General features: G+C 36.6%; 1 protein-coding gene across 2 annotated transcripts in view; it reads right to left on the reverse strand.

Annotated features, from left to right (window-relative positions):
• Positions 1-24,583, reverse strand: part of ME3 (malic enzyme 3) — a 324,153-nt gene that overhangs the window by 161,660 nt on the left and 137,910 nt on the right. The window lies entirely within an intron of this gene.

Consider the following 24,583-nt stretch of genomic DNA (forward strand, 5'->3'; position numbering starts at 1 on the left):
CCACACCCCCCAGAAGGCAGTTTGTTAGTTTTTACATTGTTTCCATGGTATACACATTGATCTAGGTTGAATGTGATGACAGAGAAATCTATCATGATGATAGAAGATGATGATAGAAAAAAATAAAATATAAGACATAGTAAAATTACATAAGATACTTTTTAAAAAAAATTAAAGGTATTTAATAGTCTTTGGTCTTTGTTTAAACTCCATATTTCTTGCTTTGGATATAGATGGTATTCTCCATTGCAGAAACCCTAAAGTTGTCCCTGATAGTTGCACTGGTGAAATGAGCAAGTCCATCAAGGTTGATCATCACCCCCATGTTGCTGTTAGGGTGTACAATGTTCTTCTGGTTCTGCTCATCTCACTCAGCATCAGTTCATGCAAATCCCACCAGGCTTCCCTGAATTCCCATCCCTCCTGGTTTTTAATTGAACAATAGTGTTGTTTCATGAATAAATACCAAACTCTTGCTTTCCTTTGTGTATTACATTGCTAATAGGAAATTTCTCCCAATACAGCTGATCCTTTCCCTGAAACTTGGGCTTTTAATGTCTTGCCCATTTCATATCAGAGGCAGGATTTGACCTCAAGTCTTCCTGAGTCCAAATACAACTCCCTCTTCACTATACCATGTTGTGAGTGGCCAATAACTTCCCTTTAAGTAGCTAGGAACAATCCCAACTAGAGGGTATCACAAAGAAGAAAGAGCAATTAATTTTCAATTGCAGTTCCTAGGATTGAATCTCAGCTCTGCTTTTAACCTGGGTGGACTTGAGCAAGTCACTTTCTTTCTGTGTCCCATTTGAAAAATGAGAGGGCCAGACTAGATGTTTTCCAAATCCTATGATTCTATGTGGTGTGGGTTTCCTGTTTGCAGGCTATGAAGTTTTAGGCAGAGGGAACTCAACAATAAACTCAAATTTTAAAAAAGACACATAAAACACAGACAAAAAGTCAAGTGAGTATGTAAAACAAAAAAGAACATATTTCTTTTAAGAATTATGCCAAGCACTAAAACTTAGAGATAGAGATTGGACTGGCAATAAATGCTAAAGACAATAAAAAGATTAGTTTAGATTTGCTTTTGCTAGTTTATGTCTGTAAGGGTGGGGGCTGATTTAATAAATCAATCACCCTAATCTACTTAGCCCAGATACCTTTATCAGGTGAAAACAAATAGATCAATCAGACTTGTGTAAAGAAGGTCTGGATGTCTCTTTTGGAAAAATCAATCAAAGGCAAGTCAAAGAGATGTGGAAGGAAGTGTTTAAATTGGTTGAGTTGTTTATGCTTTGTGAAGTTTCTATTAAACCAGATAGCTAATTTGGACTTGGAGATTTGAGCATCTGGTGGTTTGAGTGGTTGAAACCTCTGTCCAAACTTCTGAGAAGAAATTAGCTTGAAGGGTGTGAGGTTGGGGATGGGGAAGGAAAAAAACTCCAGCCTTCTTGTATTCCCTCTATCCTTACTGACTAGAAGAGTGAACTGGAAAGTGGTCAGTGAATTGGAGATGCTTAGCTTGGAAGCAAAAACACTTAGAGGGGACAAAAGATCCTTGATTTAGATTTTTACAGTGAAAGTTAAGTGACTTGCCTATGTTCACAGAACTGTTTAGTAATGCAGTCAGGATTTGAATCAGGATTTGATCGCTGTTTTCAAGTGTTTGAAAGGAGGGCAGAACTAGGAGAAATGAATGGGAGGGGTAGAGAAACAATTAATTCTAGGCATGAGACAAAGGAAAAAAACAGTCTTAACAATTAGAACAAGAGTCAGATAGACTGCTCTGGGAGGAGCCATCTCCCAGTTATTGCAGGAAGTTCTAGGAAGGCTACTTGTTAGGGGATATATTGCGTTTTGGTTAGGTATGGGTTAAAACTGGCTTTTGAGATTTTGTTTAGTTCATAAATTTGAGGATTGTGTTAGATGGAGCTAGTATGAAAAATGAGAACAACAATGAGAGAGAAGTCCCAGGTCAACATCCCTCAGGAGATGCAACATTTGATAGGACAGTGAATGCTTAGTGCAGGAGATTGGACTATGATTTGGTCCCCATGTTTCCCCCAATAAAATCATTCTCTCTCAGCTTTGGCTCCTGACTAACATCTGAGGTGTTAGCTAACCTTCCTATCTGCAAATATGATAAACTTGTCAGGGAGTCAGGATGGAATTATCATTAAGATAAGTCAAGAAGCTATTACATCTCATACTTTTAGCAGAGAGAACTTTTATAGATGACTACTGGTCTCTCATAATTACAATAGCATTTTTTTGCCAGGTGTGGGATTAGTTTCTTCTATTTCTCATCTATTTTCTTTTTCTGTCAAAGTGGACTATAGCATAGTCTAATGAAAAAAAAAGTTTTTGCCTTCATTATTAATCTTTGCTAAAATGTTTTCTACTATATATTCCTCCATCCAGTTCAAAGATTTTCCCACATAACATTCTTTTAATATAAAATGTTATCTTTTCCTTCTTATCTATATTTTTTATTTTGAATTAAGTAATTCATGGTTCTCATCATACTAAATTTCAATGGTATTTATTTAGTTAAATCTGCTTCCCTGAATTACAACTCCCTAGTTCCTTTTGCTTTGCTACAATTAATCAATGAACAGACAATTATTATGTACTAAAGCTAGATGCTGAAGATAAAAAGAAGAACAAATTCTTACTCTCAAGGAAATTACATTCTAACAAGTATTTCTAACCTTCTAACATTGCAAGTAAAGGTTTAATCAATCTTTTGTGGAATTTAATGAATTATAGACATGTGAATTCTTCAATGTTGGAAAACAGGATTCTAGATTTAGAATGAGAAGGGACCAGTCATTAGGAAATCACCAGGATCATAGGATTCAGAACTAGATGAAATCTAAGAGAATAGCTGATCTAACTCCCTCATTTTACATCTAAAAAAAATGGAAACCTAGTTAGTCAAACAATAAAAGGTCATAAATACTAGTGTTGGGATTTGAACCCAAGTCCTAACTACAAATCCAGGGTTCTTTCCTCCATACCATGGTACTTTCTATTGAGAGCAGGATTCTTAACCTTTTTTTGTATCCTGCACTCCATTTGTAATCTGATGAAGTCTAAGAACCTGAATCATGTTTTTAAATAATTGAAATAAGTGCTAATTTTTAATTAGAAGTTTGAGAAAATAAAGATATTTTTCCCCATCCAAGTTCATAGGCTGTCTGAAATCTATTCCCTGAACTTAGGCTAGAAATACTAGATCTGTAGCCTATTCCATATGAATCATGATTCATTCAAGTCTTTCTATACTTCTAGAAAATAAACTACCTAAAATCTGGAAAATTTCAAAGCATTTCAGTCAGGAAAATAAGCTAGAAGTATAGGTATGATAGCTAAAAATTCTTACAAATGGAAGATTTAGAAGCTCCCCCCCACCAATATCTGGGTTCATAGTCTTAAATTCACGATTCTCTAGGGGCTGGTCACCAGCTCCTCTTTTCAGGAACAGTATTTGTACTCTAATCCTTTTGTGTGGGGACATTGCCTCTATAGAGTGGACTCTAAAAAAAAAAATCATTAAGCAACACAACTGTTTTTTGCCTTTCTCAAGAACTTGACTGCCTATGCTTAGACCCTGGGGATCCCTATTAAGACCAGGGATCTAATTATGACATCATCCTTGTTAGCTGCCATTGTGGCTTTTAATAATTACTCACTGCCTTCTGGAGGGCTAATTGTTGTTCTTGGATGACTGCCACAGACTCCCTTTGTGCTCAGAAGAAAAACTGAAACTGTTTAGTGATTGGTGATTATGGGATTAAAAAAAAATTCAGGGTTTTTTTGTTTTTGCACTGAAGCGGATTGGGGGGCAACCTAAGGTCCTGAAACTCGTGGGCAGCTGAGATACCTCCTTAGTCAAGTTAGATACTTGTGTTGATGTGACAATTGTTTCCATACCTTTATGAAGCACTTAATATCTACCCCTTAGGGGGAAAAATCCAGCAAACACTTCGAGTTACTAGTTAACCAAAAATTATTACACAAATGCTTAATTTATCACTAGAGGAGTTTGTAAATTAATTTACAACTCACACCTCTGTGACTTTATTAATTTTATCAAGTCCAGGGTATGTTAAGGACTTAATATGGAAATCTTTCCCTCTGCAAATGAAGCTAAATCTTTAAGAATATCACAATGTGGGGTGGCTAGGTTGCACAGTGGATAGAACACTGGCCCTGGAGTCAGGAGTACCTGAGTTCAAATCCAGCCTTAGACACTTAATAATTACCTAGCTGTGTGGCCTTGGGCAAGCCACTTAACCCCACTGCCTTGCAAAAAAAACCCTTCAAAAATATCACAATGGATCATGACTGATTTTGAGGGACTTATTTATTCAATCTTTCCATCATGTTCGACTCTTCATGACCCCTTGAACAATAGAGTGCATAGGTTTTTTTTTGGCAAAGATAAGGTGATGATTTGCCATTTATTTCCTTCTCTGGAGGATTAAGACAAACAGAGGTTAAGGGACTTCCCAGGGTCACACAGCTAGTAAGTATCTGAGTATGGATTTGAACAATTGAAGTCCAGTACTTTATCTACTGAGTCATCTAGCTACCTCCCCTTGCCCATAGTAGGAACTAGATAAACATGTCTTTATTTGAACACATTATGTAAGAAGACAAAATATCACCAATGTTAAGATGCTTATGACTTGAGCTAAGCAGAAGACTACAACAATGAACTCATGAATTAATTCTTCTAGGTCTGAATAACCCCTTGGTGGATATATTGTAGAGGGAAATTACTGTTTAGACAATGGGTGGAATGCTGCTGGATGATGTCCCTTCCAACCATAGACTATGTTTCTAGAAAGTGCTTATGAGATGTTGTGAGAACTTGAATTTTATGATCTTTAAAAACAAAGGAAGTTAAAGTAATTCTCCTTTAGACAGAGGTTTGCTTATTCCCTTCTCTTCAGAAAGGACCAATGACTAAGTCAGCCAGTCAGAAACATTTCTTCATTAAATACTTTTTACCAGGTGCCAGACACACAAAAAATAAAAACAGGGAGCTGTCAAGGAGCTCATCTTCTAAGGGGGGGGAGTTAATATGTAAATAACTGGGTACATGCAAAATATTTTTTGAAAGGTATATAGAAAGTGATATCAGAGGGAAGGGACTGGGAGTGTGGAGTTGGTCTTGGGAAAGATCTGCAAAAGGTGGGAATCATACTGGGTCGTGAAAAAAGCCAGGACTAATGGTTTTCCCCAGGTGGTTATGGTCAGACAGACTTCAATGAGCTGTCTATGAATAATAGCAATTATTATCAGGAAACAAAGGGACAGAGTTGATGTAACATAGAATTAAACAGCGATTCAACAAGAGTATAACTATATCCCAGAAACAAGAGGAATTAAGTTGATTGTTATATTTGGTATTCATAGTATACCAATAGGAAATCTATTTATTATTACCCCTTTTCTTGGCTATGGTAGCAAAAGGCCTTGCTTTGGTTCTTCTATCTAACCCCTCAGATTGCTGCAAACCTTTTGCCAATTTATGAATACTTTTTAGTCTTGATATTTGAATTTCCACAAATCTTGAAATTCACATCAGGGGTCAGAATTGCTTTTATAGATTTGTAGCTTTAATCAAGGCAAAAGGGCTTATTTAATAAAAATTGGCTCTGTAAATTGGGAGCTCATCAAAAGTATTAATTAATTTGCTAATTTTTCTTTCCTTATTGTTCTTTATTTAGTTTTTGGCCAAAAAATGTGTATGTGTATTAATCCAAACATGGTATCCAGACATCTAGAACAAAATTCTGCAAAGATCATTCAAAGTGGACAGAAACATCTGCAGAATGTAAAAGAGTGTCACAATGTCAACATGAAGTTTTCTGGTCTTGTGATCAGGGGGTCATAAAACCCATTAAAGTGTTCATAGGGGACATTAAGGCCTTGAATTGGGCTTGGATGAGTTAGGGGGTTGTGTTTGGTTTTTAGTTGTTGACTTATTTCTTAATGACTCAAGCCTAATATCTCAACTCTAAATACTTCTCTCTGGTTTGCAGGGTCTTGTGAGAGACGACTGGACCCTACCTGTCTAATTTAATACATTCTTTCTATTATTTTTGCCCTTTTTGTGACTCCTCAGTATTTAACCCAGGGCCTGTAGTTATATATTCTTGCTGATTGATTGCTTGACTACAGAGCACATACTTGCTCTTTTAGTCATTTTCAATCAACAATTATCAATTATTAATTATTTATTATCTCTAAGATGGAAGGAAGAGAAGAAAAAAGAAAAAAATGTATAATAGTTGTATTATATTGGAAGGTAATAATAAATTGAACATTACAGACTTGCATTTCATTTACAAATATAATTTTATTGTATTATGTTAGATATGCCTGTTTTATTTTATAAATTAAACATTAAATTAAAATTTTAAAAAATCAGCAATCATCAATTTTTTTAGTCTCAGGTTCACCTCACACTCTTAAAAATTATTAGAGAGCCAGCTAAAGCCAGCTAAAAAAAATCTTTCAACTAAACTGGTCCACTCTTCAAAATATTTTACTATCACCAATAGTCTCTGTTTCTCTTCTAATTCTGAAGTACTTTTTAACTAATGCTATTTTATAACTATACATGATCCTATCCCTTATTTTCTATTTTAAGATTTTATGTTCTGTTATTCAATGGAGAAGCAGTGTGATTTGGCCCAAGAAATCAAAAATACCTGATTCAAATTTCTCCTCTCACAAATACTAGCTTTGTATGACCCTCTAGTAAGGCACTTATCTATTTTGAGTCTTCATTTCCTCATCTGAAAAATGAAGGGTTTGGACTATGTCCTCTCTAAGGTCCATTCTAGCTAAAAATTCATAATCATATGATCTTCAATCCTGCCTTTTCAACAAGTTCTTTTCCCATCCTTTTACAAATATGAGCAGGTTTTTGTTCTCATTTCTATACTGAAAACACTTTTTAGGGGCACCTAGGTGGTAGCATGGATAAAACACTGGCCCTGGAGTCAGGAGGACCTGAGTTCAAATCTGACCTCAAATCTTAATAATTACCTAGCTGTGTGACTTGGGCAAGTCATTTAACCCCACTACCTTGCAAAAAATGAAAGAAAGAGAGAGAGAGAGAGAGAGAGAGAGAGAGAGAGAGAGAGAGAGAGAGAGAGAGAGAGGAAGAAAGGAAGAAAGGAAGAAAGGAAGAAAGGAAGGAAGGAAGGAAGGAAGGAAGAAAGAAAGAAAGAAAGAAAGAAAGAAAGAAAGAAAGAAAGAAAGAAAGAAAGAAAGAGAAAGAAAGAAAGAAAGAAAACACTTTCTCAAAAGTCACTGATTTCCAGTATTGGAAGGGACATTGTGAATCACTAAAGTTCAACTTCCCACTCCTATTTTAGATGCAGAGACTGAATCCCGTAGAAGTGAAGAGAACTTGGCCAAGATTCCAACCTAGATATTACATTGACACACTGCTCTGGGGAAGCCTTTTTTTTTTCAGTTTTCATAACTTGACCTCTCTGTAAACAAATGACGGTACTGACCACTGTATCCTTCACAATATACTCATCTTTATTGACTCAAGGATACGACATTTTCTTGGTTCTTCTTCCACTTCTCTAACTGATCCCTTCTATAAAACCCATCTATCTACCATGATATCCCACTGCCATTTCAAACTTAGCAAGTCCCAAACCAGGTTTATTTTCTTTCCCTCAAAATCTTGTCCTTCTGTTGTTTCAGTCAATGCTACCATTAGGTCTTGAAATCTTGATGTATTTTTTTATTTTTATTTTTTGCTCTTTTTTTCCCAATCATTTGATATGTTCTGTCAATTCCATCTGTAAAAAGCTCTACCATATCTCTTTTTCCTTAGCTACCATCTTGGTAGGGTCCCTTAACTGCCACCTACCCAGACTACTACAACAATCTCCTAGCAGATCTGTCCAAGACCACCCTCCCCAAAATGAAACACTAATACATTGTTGGTGAAGTTGTGAACTGATCTAACCATTCTGAAGAACAATTTTGAACTATGCTCAGAGGATTATAAAACTGTGCATACTTTTGATTCAGCTACTACTAGGTTTGAATTCCAAAGAGGGAAAAGGGAAAAAGAACACACTTGTAAAAAAGTGTTTATAGTAGCTCTTTTTATGGTGGCAAAGAATTGGACTTTGAAGGGATGCCCATCAACTAGGGAATGATTGAACAAGTTGTGGTTTACAAATACTCTTGTGCTATAAGAAATGATGAGCAGGCAGATTTCAGAAAAACCTGGAAAGACATATAAATTGATAAGTGAAGTGAGCAGAAGCAGAAGAATTTTGTACACAATGGTAACATTGTGCAATGATCAACTATGATTGATTTAGCTCTTTTCAATGATACAATGGTCCTAGACAATTCCAAAAGACTCATGATGTTAAATGCTATCCACATACAAAAAAAGAAGTGGAGTCTGAATGAAGATCAAAACATACCATATTAGCTTTTGGGTTTTTTTTTTCTTTTTTGTAGTTCTTCCCTTTTATTCTTATTCTTCTTTCACAGCATGAATAATGGGGAAATTGGTTTACCATGATTGTACACACATCACCTAAATTGACCACTCTCCCACTTTACAATGCATTCTTCATGCCAGACTAGTCTAGACATGGTCATTTATTCCTCTATCAAAACTTTAGACTAGTTTCCTATTACTTATTCCTTTTTATTTTTAATTTATTTTAGGCAATGGGGTTAAGTTACTTATCCAAGATCACACAGCTAGGCAATTATTAAGTGTCTAAGGTCAAATTTGAACTCAGGTCCTCCTGAATCCAGGGCCAGTGTTCTATACACTGTGGCACCTAGCTGTCCCCTTCCTCTTACTTATTAATAAGTTTGAACACCTTAGTCTTGCTCTTTATACCTTCTGGTATCACTTTTATGTTTTTATTCTTCTTTCACAGCTAGATGGTACAATGGATAGAGCACTGAGTCTGGAATCAGGAAGACTCCTCTTCCTGAGTTCAACTCTGGCACAAGACACTTACTAAATTGCATGACCCTGGGCAAGTCATTTACCCTTGTATACCTCAGTTTTCTCATCAGTAAAATGAACTGGAGAAAAAAATGGCAAACCACTACATTCTTTTTTTGCCAAGAAAACCCCAAGAGGGGCCACAAAGACTAAGACACAATTGAAAAATAACTGAACAAATATACTATTTCTCTTTACATTTTCTATGCTCTACTCACATTGAACTATTCATTGCTTCTTATAAGCATCTATTTTTTCCCCACCTTTTTTTTTAACTTTATTAACTTTATTTTTTAACTGTACCTGGAACAATCTTTCCAGTTGATGGATTCCTATTCATCCTTTAAAGTCCAACTCACATGCAACCTTCTACAATATTACACAATCAGAAATACCTTCCTCCTTTCACATTCACTGAACACTTTATTTGCACCTCTCTTATAAACTCCTGGGAATTAATTGGTGTTGGAAGCTCTTGATGAGGACTTTCATTTACCAACCAATGCAGATTGGCATCTGCTCTACAACTTACAGTCTTAAACATTTCCTTTTTTATTACTGTTATTTATGGAAATATCACCTCACTTTTCTAGACTGTATGGTTCACTGGAGGCCAGCTCTGTGTTATCTAAATTTTCATCTACTTCAGTACCTAAGACAATGACCTGAAAACAATAGAAGTCTAATAAATATTTGGTGAATTCATTTATATACACATTCATTCATGTACTATACTAACACACAAAGGAAAGCCCTCCTCTGACTCTGATAACTTATGGATTGAAAAAAAAATTGAACAGATATATGAATAAAAAGTTTCTGCCAAACAAATTACATCATGCTCTGGGACACATGGGTACTACTCTAAAATCAGTTTCCTTGAATAATAAAATGCATCTATAGTTGTTCACTTCCTTTCATTATTAGGATAAGAATTATGAAGCTTATCTGATTCATAGGATATAGATTGATTATTTGCAACAGGAAGAAATATTCTCTTCTTTTGTAGATGACTTTGTTATTTGATTTGTTCTTGGGGGATTGGTTTTCATGTTCAATACGTGATGATTGGGGACAGATACAGGATTATTTGGACCACTGGTCTCCTGTTGTACCATAGTTTTTCTTTTCTTTTTTTTATTAAAGATTTTATTTATTTTGAGTATTACAATTTTTCTTCTAATCTTACTTCCCTCTCCCTACCCCCCACAGAAAGCAATTTGTCAGTCTTTACATTATTTCTGTTTGTACTATAGTTTTTTATGAACCCATTCCTATAGATGGGTCCATTGGGAACCCTGGAATGCAGCCTTGATAACCCTAAACAGACTCAGGGCCAAACAAAGACTTCATCTCAGATGCTTTTCCAAGATTGTGTATAAATACAGAGATTGAGAAGGAAAGAGTCATGGACATTCAGGGGCCATTATGTACCTTCAATGATCTCCCAAGTTGCTAAATGTCCCAGGACCAGTATTGAATAATATAGTTGGTATAGCTGTTGGTATATGATTGTTTTATGTGCATATCACATTAGCATCTTATAATCTTACTTCAATTTCAAAAATTCTATACATCTTTACTTCTTCAGATAATAGCCTTAGATTTACATATTGCACAGTGTGGTAGGAATCCTGATTTTTCTATCTACAGACTTTAGTTCTCTGAGTTTTTCCATCTATAAAATGGGGATAAATAATATGTGCAGCACCTACTTCTAAGGGCTATTGTGAGGATCTCATGAGTTAACTCTAAAGTGCTATAAAAATCTAAATTATTATTATATTTCAGTTGCTTCATATTTTTTCCTCTCTTGGCCTCCAGTGTTACTTTCTCCTGGTTCTCCTGCTTATCTTTCTAATCCTTAATCTTCTCCCCTGGTTCTTCTTCCCCTCCTGCTCTAAAGGGTGGTTATCTCCCAAAAAGTATCTACAACTCTTTCCATTCTCTCTTCCTTAGTAACCTCATCTACTCTTATGACTATTGACTATCAACTTTGTGTCTTCAGCCCTGATTACTCTTCTGAGCTTCCGTTTCTCATTTTTAGATGCCTCTTCTCCATCTTGTCCCTTTGCTAGCAACTTAAACTCAATTTATCCAAAATGGAGTTCATCTTCCTTTAATCATGACATTCACATTTCCTCCTATTTTCCCTACTCCTTTTACTGACACCACCATCTTTCTCAGTTACTCAAGGATGAAGCTTTTGTCCTCTATATTTCATCCCTCAGCCACATTCCCTCATGAAAGTTGCTCAATCCTAATGACTTATCATCTCACATCTGAATTCTCCTTTCTATCTCTACATCGTTCATGCTAAGGGCCTCTTTACCTATTTCCCTTTCCCACTTCATCCATACTTTGGTCTGCTTTCTGATTAAGTATTATTCCTCATGTATCTAACCATATCACTTCTCTACTCAAAAACATTTAACAGAAAAGCAACAGCAAATCCACTGCTGCAATATATTGGCAGAAAGGTACGTATCTCTAGGTGGCATAATCCTGGTGGGGGGGGGGGGGGTTAGTGTTAAATATCATTATTTCAGAGAACAAAGCAGGACTTGGGGAGGGGTTAATGAAGAACTGGAATTCCATTCAGGAGAATGTGTGCTCCCTGAAGAACAAGACAAACCTCTTCAAGGAAGTGTTTAATTTTCATCTTTTTAAAGAAGTTTTAAATTTCTAACCCTTAGCAGAGTTATTGGCACAAAATGGTGCTTAACAAAGTTGAATTGAACACAACCTAAAAGTCTGGGTTAATATAGGCATAAGTTCAACTGTCAATTGTCTAAGCAGAGCCACCTATAGGAATGTTTTCATGAACATAAAAAGTCATGAATGTGTATAAAGAATTTGGGGGAAGAGACCATCACTCCTTTCATCAGTGTCATTTTCTGTCTAAGCTGTCAATTATCATCATGTCACCTAGGTAGTGATTTTAAATGATTCTTATAAAAATATTGGCTAGTCCAATGCTGATTAATAGCTCAAAAAGTCAATAACAAAGGGTTGCAGGAATTATGAAGGATGCTGGGTATCACTTCTTTCTTTCTTTTCTCTCCACTAACAGTACAAGAAGGTGAGTATTTATAAATTCATTGCTTGGTCTTTGAGACTCACTAAGCTTCTAATGAGGCAGAACTCTCAAATGCCTATCTCTTCCTCTCCCCTCCTCCATTTCTGATGGTGGGTAGATCAACATGATCTTTCTGGATGCAGTCATTTATTAGTTCTATAAAAATAGAAATGAGGAGGAGAAACCCATCACAGGATCAATATTTCAAACTGGAAGAGATCTCCAACATCATGTTACAATGAGAAAACCAAGCCTTTCCAATTCAAAATCTATGATACTATGTCAATTGGTTCTATAGGATAACTCAGTGGTGTTTGATAAATTCTGTGAAAATTGGTGCACTAGAATGCCAATCATTGGAGTCAGGAAGATAGTCTTCCTGAATTCAAATCTGCCTTCAGATATTACTAGCTGAGTGATTGTGAACAAGTTACTTAACCCTGTTTGCCTCAATTTTCTCATCTGTAAAAATAAGCTAGAGAAAGAAATGGCAAACCACTTTAGTGTTTTTGCCAAGAAAACTCCAAATGAGGTCACAAGGAGTCAGACAGGACTGAACAACAAAAAGACTTGAATCCAAACCAGCTGTCTGTCTTTTTCAGGCAAATCAGTTTGGACACTGTCTGATTCAAAGAACCACTATCAGACAACATGTCAAGTATTGAATTAGAAGTGAGGGGGTTGGTTCTGCCTGTAAGCCACTTGGATGGTCAGAGGTCTCCTTCCCCTTTCTACGCCCCAATTTCTTCATCTATAAAATGAAAAAATTGAACTGGATGATCTCCAAAGTCCCTTCTAGGTCTAAAATGACAAATGTTATCATTTTTCTTTCCTCCCACCAATGCCACAGTTTTTTGATGATTAATTTTTATTCCCCTGCCCCGCTTCCCAGGGAGTTATTATTCTATTTCTATAGCACTAGGAAAAGCATTGAAAGCTCTTTACAATTCACCCCACCTGTCCCCACCTTTCCTATTCTCTTTTAACTTACTTTTGACTATTGATATGGACCTCCTGAATGTTCCTCATATAAGACATTCCATCTCCAAACTCCAGACATTTCCACTGTCTATCTCTCATGCCAGGAATATTCTCCCTCTTCATCTTTGCCTCTTGGCTTCCCTTGAGTCCCAAATTCGATTATCTCCATTTGACTATGAATATATCTTTTTTTGTATGTAGTTGTTTTCATATTGTCTACCCCATTAAACTGTGAGCTCCTTGAGGGTACAGATTATTTTTTTTATACCTTCCTTTGTATTTCCAGTGTTTAGCATAGTACCTCAATAAATGCTTATTGACTAAGGAAGGGAAAGAAGGAAGAAGCTAAGTGCTTTAAAAGTATCATCTCAATTGAGCCTCAAGACAACCATTTTGCAGTTGAAGAAATGGAGAAAGGAAGAGGTTAAGTGACTTGTTCAGAGTCACAATAGCAGGCAATAGTGCTTGGTATTGGTATAGATATTTGGTGTCTGAAGCCAAATTTGAACTCAGGTCTTCTTGACTCCAGGACCAGAGCTCTAACTTGGACTGGGTTCAATTGATCATTTTCAAAGACAGGGCCATGGTCAGGATGTGCTGCTTCACTGAAATAAATAACTTATGATTATAGGGCTGGCCATGACACTATTATAATCATAGAATATGAAAGCTGGGATCTGGTACAGTGTGATAATTTTTTTTTTTTTTAGCTTTTGCAAGGCAATGGGGTTAAGTGGCTTGCTCAAGGCCACACAGCTAGGTAATTATTAAGTGTCTGAGGCCAGATTTGAACTCAGGTACTCCTGATTCCAAGGCCAGTGGCTCTATCCACTGCGCCACCTAGCCGCCCCAGTGTGATAATTCTTAACTTGGAATCTATGAACTTGTTTTCTTTTCAATTCATGATAATATTATTTCAACACAATGGTTTTATTTTTCAGTACTATGTACTATTTTATGCATTAAAAACAAATCTTTCTGAGATCTCGATCATAGAGGGAATCATCACTGTCAAGGCAGTCTTGTGACAATATAAAGGTTAAGAACCCTCAGATCAAGGTAACTACTTTTTTTTTGTTTTTGTTTGGTTGGGTTTTTTTTTAAGTTTTTTTGCAAGGCAAATGGGGTTATAAGTGGTTTACCCAAGTCCACACAGCTAGGTAATTATTAAGTGTCTGAGACTGGATTTGAACCCAGGTACTCCTGACTCCAAGGCCAGTGCTTTATCCACTACGCCACCTAGCCACCCCTGTAACTCCTTTTTTAAAAGAGAAAATGAGGATTTGTTCAAGATCACAAAGTCACTTAGTGACAACATAAGGACCAATAAAAGGTGGCACAGTGCCACTCATCTTTCTGTGCTCAAATCTGGTCTCAGACACTTATGAGCTGTGTGACCCTGGGCAAGTCTCTTAATCCTATTATCTCAGTTTCTTCATCTGTAAAATAAGCTGGAGAAAGAAATAGCAAACCATTCCAGTATCTGTACAAAAAAAAAAAACCTTAAATGAGGTCATAAAAAGTCAAGACAACTGAATAACAAAAGAATTAGAACCCAAGCCTGCTAATTCCTTGACCAAGATACCATCCTTTATGCCAGTGATCCAAAAAAAGGGAATGCTGGTAAATGCATTGGCTTCACTAGGTGTGCCTCACATGCCACTGAACTCAGTTTTGGCAATTGCCCAATGAAGTCCTTGGTCTCTGTAGGTTTTTACCATAAGTGAAACAAGTTTAAGAACCACTGATCTATTCCATAGAAGTGGGATTAACTTGTCTACCTCCCTAGGCTAGAGTGAAGATTCACACATTAGACAGATGCTACTCTTAAGGTGTCTCCAGTTAGCATACCCAGCTTTATGAGATTAACTTGTTGACACTTTAGGCCCTAAAGTGATGAGCGAGAAAGAGGGACTTTACAATGTCAGGATATCTATTGAGGGGGACACCTGAAGCTGGGGGTGGGGGTGGTTCAGAGTGTGCTCTAGGACAATTCTTTTTTTTTAATTTAAAAAATTAATTTTTTTCACAACCATTTTATTTTATTTTTCTATCATTCATTTATATATATATATATATATATATATTATATAGATAGATAGATATAGATATAGATATATATATTAATTTCCTTCCAACCTCCAATCCTCTCTCCTGAACTGTGGACAGTCTGGTGAAAATTGTACATATACATTGTTTTTTTGGGGGGGGGGGGCGGTTTAGGTTTTTGCAAGGCAAATAGGGTTAAGTGGCTTGCCCAAGGCCACACAGCTAGGTAATTATTAAGTGTCTGAGGTCACATTTGAACTCAGGTACTCCTGACTCCAGGGCCAGTGCTCTATCCACTGCACCACCTAGCCTCCCCGTATACATTGTTTCTAACATGTTTAGAGATTAATCATTTTCTGTATGAGGAATTAGAACTAAGGGAAAAGAAAGAAAACCATGAGATTAGTAAAGAAAAATGTAAGAGAAGTTTTTAAAAAGTGAACGCAGTATTCATTCAGATTCTGTAGGTTTTTGTTTTGTTCTGTTTTCTTCTTCTGGATGTGGAGAGTATTGTCCACAATAGGTCTCCCAGGGTTGTCCCTAAGACAATTCTGGCTCTTTAAACAAAGGAAAGGGGAAAGATGATCTGAAAAAGGAACAGAGTAAAAAGAATTTTCTAAAGGAGGTAAGGATTTTGGGAGAGAGAGAGAGAGAGAGAGAGCTTTTATAAAAAGAAATTTTTTTTAAAAAGGATGATAAAATGGACTAACAGAAAATTGAGAACACAGTCAGATAAAACTAGTGAAGGGGGGGAAGAGAAAAATTATCATTCTATGAAACAAAGGAGAAAGATCATTTCTTCTCACATGCTTTTCGTGAGCATTCCATTAAGAATTAGAAACAAAAGACTGAAGGAGAACTATCCAACAATGGTCCATTGTTAGGCTTTGTGTTTGAGGGCAAGCAGAGGCCCTAGGAGACAAGGATTGAGATTGTCAACTGTAATTATTCTGATTAGTGCCACAGCCCTAGAAAGACTGCTAAGGGGATAGGATGGAGATAAATTCATAAAAATCCACAAAAAACAAAAGAGCGGCTTCCCTGAGAGCAGCTGTGATGCAAAAGCCCCACTTTAGAGAAAGGGCCCTGCAAAGCCATACTGGTTTTAGACTCATTTAGGAGGGACTGCCAAAAGATTTGATAATTACATATTAGACACTCTTTTAAGGTCTCTTCTGTTTACTTGTCCTTTTTTAGAGCTAGAAGGAACCTTTTAGAATGTCTGATCTAATGCTGTCATTATACAGAAGAAAAAACAAAAGTTTTGGGGATGGTCAAGAAGCTTAACAGCAAGAATAAGAACAATAGTAAATTATAAATCCTCAAAGCACTACTTTGTTTTTGTTTTTTAGGTTTTTGCAAGGCAAATGGAGTTAAGTGGCTTGCCTAAGGCCACACAGTTAGGCAATTATTAAGTGTCTGAGGCCGGATCTGAACCCAGGTACTCCTGACTCCAGGGCCAGTGTTCTATCCGCTGTGCCACCTAGCTGCCCCAAGCACTGCAGTTTTTTAAAGGTTTATAAAGCATTTTTCTTCTCAAAAATCCTATGTGGTTCAAATCAATATCAATCAGTGAACACTCTGGGATAGGGGTTCAAGGGATCACCCCCAAATTTTCCAAACTACTCTTAAAAACTCCAAGGGGAATGTATAGAATTGGTTGGGGAGCTTTTTCATCAACAGGCATGGAAGTTGGGATAAGAATGTCTCTGTAGCTTACTAAAAAGCTACATGTAAAAGAATAAATCAGTAGTACCACAAATTGTATTATATACAGGTGATTTTAGTTATCAACCTGTGATTTGGTATAAGGGTAGATTAGTACAATTACTTCTTTAGTCAATATGTCCTTATGAGAGACTTCCGTGTTTCAGTGTTTGGTGTGTAGGAAAAATTACCTGTAACACAATTGAAAAAAAATTTTTCCCACATGCCTGGGGAAACTGAGGTTCAGTGAAGCAAGGTCTTGTTCATGGATCTATATATCCAAAGTTTCATTTATTAAATGCCTACCCAGAACTCAGAGCAGCTGGGTACAATGGATAGAGCAATCAGAAAGACTCATCTTCCTGAGTTCAAATCTCAGCCACTTACAAACCATGTGACCCTGGGCAAGTCGCTTCAACCTGTTTGCCTCAGTTCCTCATCTCTAAAACGAGCTGGAGAAGGAAATGGCAAACCATGCTAGTGTCTTTGCCAAGAAGACCCCAAATGAAATCATGAAGAGTCAAACATTACTGAAATGACTGACACCACAACCTCCCAGAACTCATGTGGTATGATGAGGGAAAGTATAGAACTTGGAGTCAAGGGATCTAGGTTCAAATCAAGAAAATCTCACTACTCTCTGTCTCTCTGGGCAAGTCACTCAGTCTTTCAGCTATAAAATATGGGAATGGAGAAAGATGGGTCTTGGGTTTTTCTTTTAATAAAGTCTCTTACAGCTCCAAATCCTAAGATCCTATCTCCATAAACAGAGAAGCAGTATTTATTCAAATTATTTTAGGCTCACTGCCTGATTTCCTTCAGTTCCTATTTGATGTCTTTTCCTTCTGCTAAGAGGACATGTTCTGACCAGCATAGCCATGGGCAAAGTTCACTGAGACAAGGAAGCTTGAGGAAAATATGTGAATGAATCATACAAGCATATGCTAGAGCTAGAAAAGAAATCTCAGACATCATCCAGTTTATTCCCTTCATTTTTATAAAGGGGAAAAATTAGAACTAGAGAGATCAAGAGACTTTTCCAAGGTCACACAATTAAAAGTGGCAGAGAAAATTCAAGTCTCTAGATTGGCTGGTCAAGTATTCTTTCAAAGACAGTCAACAAATGGAAATGTGATTGCCATCTCTTGATTCTCTGACCTTCCCATGCAATGATCTGGACATAATTCCTTTACTCAACATTTATTAAAATATATTTATTATGCACAAGGTTGGAACTAAGAGGGACACTGATTGTAATATGCCAACTGAACAACTAGGTCTCGGAAAAAATGTACATGATATACTTTTATTTTCTATCATTAATATTTCCCCATTTCTTTAATAAGTACAAACAATCAGGACACAATAAATGAAGCCCTAGCTCCTAGAATTTGTCCATCACTGAGGCATAAATATTTACACTGAAAATTTGATTACAGGTTCTTGGTAGAGCTGGTTCCAGCATACTCTTGGGAAAAAGATGAGTAAGACAAGATCCCTGTCTTCAAGAGAACTTAAGCACTAGTGGGGTAACAATCTACATTCATATATATTTATATATACATATATATATACACACATTCATTTATTACTCTTATACAATATAGAAAATTATGAAACCTTGAGATCTAAAAAGTACTATAAGAATTGATAGAAGGGAGAGGCATTCCTTGTCCTGTGACTCCCTCAGCAAGGGAAAAAAAAAGGTGGTTTGATTCCTTAGGAAGAACATTAAATGAAGCATCAGGATACTTGAGCTCAAGTCTGAGCATTCTTGTGTGACATGAAGCAAGTCCCTTCCCAATTTCTCAGTTTGGACCAGTTGATCTTTAAAGTCACTTCTAGTTTGAATAATCTAATTTCATCGATTCCCCAGGCTACCAACCAGGGCTAGTCTTATCTAAAGGACAACTGGCAAGCCAGGACATGTGCTATGAGTTTTTATAAAAATTATCTTTGCCATAAGATACCCCCTGCTTTCTAATTCTAGTGACACCATTGTTTTGTGTACTCCCATCTTTATCCAGTTCTGGCTTTCTTATTTCCAGGTCTTCTCCTCTTCCCTCACATCCTCTGGTGCCTTCTGATACCCTTTCATTAACAAAGTTCCCTCCATCCTAGATCTCTTCCTCTCAGACTCTTTTCATCTTATATTCATTGAAACACAACTTTTCCTAGTTCAGAGCTCATCCTTCACCACGTTTCTCCGGTACTTGTTGTTCCATTTTTTCATGTTCCCTATCATAACAGGCTAAAGGAGGAGTTGGCAAAGTCCTTGCTTCCTATACTCATTTGCAGTCTCTTTGCTGCCATTAACAAGCGATAATCTCCTCCTTTAAAATTTGCCCCATATACCTATCCAAATTCTTCTTATTCAGGTTCCTAGTCACTTTCCCTCTATTTCAAGGAATTTAGTGTCTAGCTCCCATTATTTACACCCCCCCCCCATTCCCCGGCTTCATATTTGCATGCTGATGGCCTTTCAAACAACCTGGCCTTAAACTATATCAGCTACCTCAATTTCAGTGACTTACCTAGAAGATTGATCACAGTTCAGATTTTCATAACTAGCTAAAATTATACCAACTCCATGATCTTGAATTCTCAAATTCTCCACTTGGATCATAACCTCTTGTCATCTCATCATTTCTTCTTCCTTCCTAAACCTATTTATTGCAACCACCATTCTCTCTATTCCCACCTTTCATTCATGTTCTACCAGTCAGTCATACTTGGTATTTTCAGGTAATCAGCTCATTTACTTACTATATATTCTTTTATCCTGTCCTTTTCTCCCTTGTCATCTCATTAGCTAAGCTTTAACTCTGGGCAGTTCCCACCATCTACCTTCTGTATTCTTGAGTGTTGAGATGCTGGAGGAAGTCATTTGTTGTTCAACTGTTTCAATCATGTCCTACTTTCTGTGACCTCATTTTCAGAGTGTTCTTGGCAAAGATACTGAAGTGGTTTGCCATTTCCTTCCTTAGTTCATTTTATAGATGAAACAACTGAGGCAACCAGAGTTAAGTGACTTGTGAAAGGTCACACAGCTAGTAAATTTCTGAGACTGGATTTGAACTCATGAAAATGAGCATTCTTGATTCCAAGTCCTATCCAACTCTCTATAGCTATCCTTTATTTCTCTTATATGCACTCCAGTTCCGACTCTCCAACTGCTTGCAGTGTGCCAGCATTTCAAATCTACTTTGCTCATAGGTGTTTAAATATGTTTCTGCCTTGTGATTACTCTTTTATAATAGTATCATAAATCTAGAGCTGAAAGGACTTCAAAGGTCATCTCATCAAACCTTCATTTGACAGATGAGGAAAATGAGATCTCATAAAAACTATGAATTGTACATAGTTGTATAGTGAGTGGCTAGGCTATGATTTGATGTTTTGAACTAAAATTTATGTTCTCTGATTTCAAATAAACCCCTTTTATCCCAGGAAATCTTAAATCCTGGATTGTTCTTTGACATTCCTTCTGATTATGCTCTGTCTCTCCAGTTAAATTGCAATCCCCTTCAGGCAGGAATCATGGCTCATTCTTCTTTGTCAGCATCTTAAGGTCTTGCAAGTAGTTGGAGCTTTGTAGATACTGCCTTATTTGAAGAACAAAAAAGATATCCCCTATTACCCAAAATCATGCCTCCTGTTGGTCAATTCCACTTGAAATACTATCATGAAAGTTAGTCCTTAGCCTTAAGACTTTGGTCTTCAAGTTTATGTATAACTGTCCCTAAGAAAGATGCTCCCTGTATCCTTCCAAAGTGGTATATAAATTTAAGGTGAAAGGAACATCATTTCTATTTCTATTTTCTTGTCTTTCCCTCAGAGAGGAGAGAGAAAGTTAAACAACAAATCATGGAATAAGAATGGGTCAGGATATTTTCAAACCTGCTATGCAGTGCAAAGGCTTCCAGATTGAGTAGGTGTGATTCTAAGAGTACAAAATAGACCAATAAGTTGAGTTCATCACTACCAATTGTATAAATTTGGAATCTGGAGTGAAGTGGTATGATGGGACTAAAGATTTGTTTTTCTGGGGCCAGAAGAGAATTGGACACTACAGACCAAAAGAGGTTCATGAAGGTCAAGTTTGATCCAGGGTATGTTAATTATTAGGATAGAAAACTTACATAACAGGAAACCTGGTGGCTTTTAGCAGTTACAAGAGAAGGAGAAATAGAGAAGAGATCTTTATTCCTTTGACTCTGAGACAATATGGAACAGTGGAAAGAACAGGAGATCTGGTACTATTGTACCTGGGTTCAAATTCATTTTTCATGTTTTCTAAGAGTGTGACCTTGAGCAAGTCACAGCCTCAGTTTCTAGATAAAGTTGTACTAGATAGAGTTAGAGATCTATTCTGGTTTTAGACCATGTTATAATGGTATTGAAGGTAAGAAAATCATTACACAGCTGAGGCAAGGAGCCTCTTCTAGTAGGCTCTCTTCTCATTCCTAACCAGCTTAATCATGAAGGATGCAACACATTCCAGAACAATCCCAGTTGTCACCATAAAACAACTTTGCTGTGTGCTCCATGCTTCTCCTAAGCCCCTCAATTTTACTTATGTGGTATTATTTAGGTCAATGGGGCAAGCACTCTGGTGACCCAGGTGATGTTAAACAAAGCTCATACTTCTCAAGGGAATCAAGGTAAAGGCATTCAATGTATATATCTAAGGATGACATATATAATAAGGTTGAGTTTAAATGATCACTGTCTTAACCCCCTCCCCCCCCTTATAGAAGGAAGGGCTATAGGCTTAGCAGAGTGACAGGTTGGGGAAGCCCTGGATGTTTGTAGGCAGCAGCTACCTCCCAGATCTCTTAGCTTATCTGTGCTTATCAGGGAAAGGAATTTTTTTTCTTTTCAATCATATTCAGTTGCCCTCAGTTCTCTCAAAATGGTTTAAATTTAATGAAATGTATCAATCAGCCTCTTTTGTTGGAAATCAGGAGAACTATGCAAATGCAACCAACATTACCTATTTCTATATAGTGTTTTAAAGTCAACCCTTTCATCCCTTCTCTGGAGGACAAGAACCTTCTGCAGATTAAAATAGGAAAGATGCTTCAACTGCCTCATGTTATCATCCCTTTATTACAATATTTTACCCTTCAAATCCTGCAAAAATAAGCCAACTGAATTATATTTAGAGTAACTGAGCTTCCAAGAAAACTTGGGATATTTTTTGTGTTGCTGACTTTCTGAAAGGAGATATGACTTTTAACTGATGGAAGAGATGCGAAATGGTGTCAATTGTATAATTTAAGTAGTTCTGGAGACTCTTAGGAAAAATAAAGACTTCAGAAGTTGAAGTCATGAAGAGGGAATCAGCTCCTCAATCAAGGCAGAGGGCCTAATCTCATACAAGGGAAAATTTTCCCCAAATCTCTGAGAATGTAAACTAGAAATTAGGGTATTATTGAAGAAAGCTTTCACTACATGTTTGCAGCTTCCAAAATCTTTCTCTTCATGTATCTCCCACAAAGAGTCTCTGTAGTTATATATTTCTCTGACAAAACTGAAGACCCTAACTTTGCCTTTTATGTGGGTACACAGCCACCATAGCCTCAGTGTTCTAACAATTAGGAGGCATGGCTCTCCCCACATACTTATCTTATGTACTCATATTCTACCTTTTGCTATAGTTTCGGGGGAAATATATCTTATAACCCCTAATAACTGGAAACCCCTGAGGACAGGGACTACATTTTACTCATTGTTATATTTCCCTCATTGTCTTACAGACAATAAATGTTTACTCAATACTGAATGAATTTGTAGACTTTCAATTAAAAAAAGCTGACTTTTTAATTTTTCTGTTGTTTGTTTTGTTTTTGTTTTTATATTTCCTTCTACAGGATGTCCTTCCTAGTCCTCCAATTACTAGTGCCTTTCTCATTACAGCTACCATGTATCTACTCTTTATGTATCTATGATTTATGTACATGTTGTCCCTGCATTAGAATGTAAGTTTGTTGAGGGCAGGGACAACTTTGCTTTTTCTTCCTATCTCCAGCATTTAGAATAGTGTGGGAAACAGAATCTGTGCTTAATAAGTACTTACTATTGATTGATTTCCCTTCCAACTCTCTCCCCACCCCTCCCCAGTAAGCAAGACTTCTCTTGCAACAACCCCACAGTTCAGCAAAAAGTAATTAATATATTATTTCTGATAATATATGCAGCATTCCATATCCATAGTGTTTCATCTCTTTAATGAAAAGGAGTTATCTTCTGTTATTATCTTCTTCCTGGGACCAAATAGGTCCATGGTCTGTGGTCCTAGGTTCATGGCCTTTGGTCATGATGATTATTCAGTGTCAACATTATACAATGTTGTATTATTTTTCTGTGTTTAGTACAGTAGGCAATAAGTGTTTATTGATTTTCTACCTCATTGACATTGTTGTAAACAATTTTCTAGTTCTGCTTATTCACTCTGTACTAGTTCATGTTTATCTATCTTTTTTCTGTATTCTTTATATTCATCATTTCTTTTGATACAGTAATATTATGTTACATTTATGTACTGCAATTTGTTTGGCCATTCCTCAGTGGATTGGTACCCACTTATTTTTTTCAAGATCTTTGCTATCACAAAAAGTAAAAGTTGATGTAATTGCAATGACAAAGTTTAGCCCTAAAAAAGATGAGAAGTTACCTATGTCCCTTCTCTGAAGAGGTGAAACAGAAGACTGTAGTCCTCCTTGGTTGATGTCTTGGAGAGTTTTGTGGAGGTGCCTTTTTGCTTTTAATGCCTTTTTGTAAACAAGCAACAAATGGCATATTTATAAGAAATGGATGAATATTGCAAAGTGGAAAATGGAGGCTTGATGTAAGAAAACATTTCTTAATCACTGGAGCATTCTCCAAGTATAAAGTTTTTCCTTCTGGATAAGGATGGGGTGAGGTACACATCAAAAATGAAAGTGACATAAAAATAAAAGATAGCAAAAAGATTTTAAATGTCATAGTTCTCCTTCATATAATCTTTTTAAGTTTCACAGAGAATGTTTTCATACATTATCACAAGATATTCTGTGACCTAGGTACTATATGGTTTATTATCTCAATTTTACAAATGAGAATGAGATTCAGGGAATTTAAAACATCTACCTTTGTCACATACCTAGTGTGTCACTATTTCTGAGCCCAGTGTTTTTCCATTAGACTGTTATCCTTTTAAGAAGTAGGAGGTAATAAAATAATTCCCTTATTAGCTTTTAAAGTCTTTTATAATCTACCCCCTCCTACTTATCCAGTCTTTTTATACCTTACTCAATGATTCAGTGACACTGGCCACCTTGCTCCAACAAAACATTCCTCCAACTCTTTCCATTTTTCCTTGCTATCCCTTTCACCTTGAAATCTCTTTCCCCTTGATTTGTCTTCCCTAGTTTCTTCAAGTCTCAGCTAAATTTTTCCCAAACCCCTTAATATTGCCATTTTTCCTTTGTGATCATCTCCAATTTATCCTGGATATAACTAATTTGTTCAGAGTTGTTTACCTATTGTTTTTCTTACTAGACAACGAGCTCCTTGAAAGCAGGGGCTAAGTTTCTTTGTTTTCTGTCTTTCTTTGTGGCCTCAGCTTTTAGCCTAGTGCCTAAAATAGAATAGACTTTTGACTTTACTCCTAGGACAAAAATGGGAGCAACTTGGCCCTGCTGCTGTAATGTATTCTGTAAGTAAGTATTCTGTAGGTCTTCATCTCTTTTTGG

Source organism: Macrotis lagotis, chromosome 1, assembly GCF_037893015.1.
Source record: "Macrotis lagotis isolate mMagLag1 chromosome 1, bilby.v1.9.chrom.fasta, whole genome shotgun sequence".
NCBI lineage: Eukaryota > Metazoa > Chordata > Mammalia > Peramelemorphia > Peramelidae > Macrotis > Macrotis lagotis.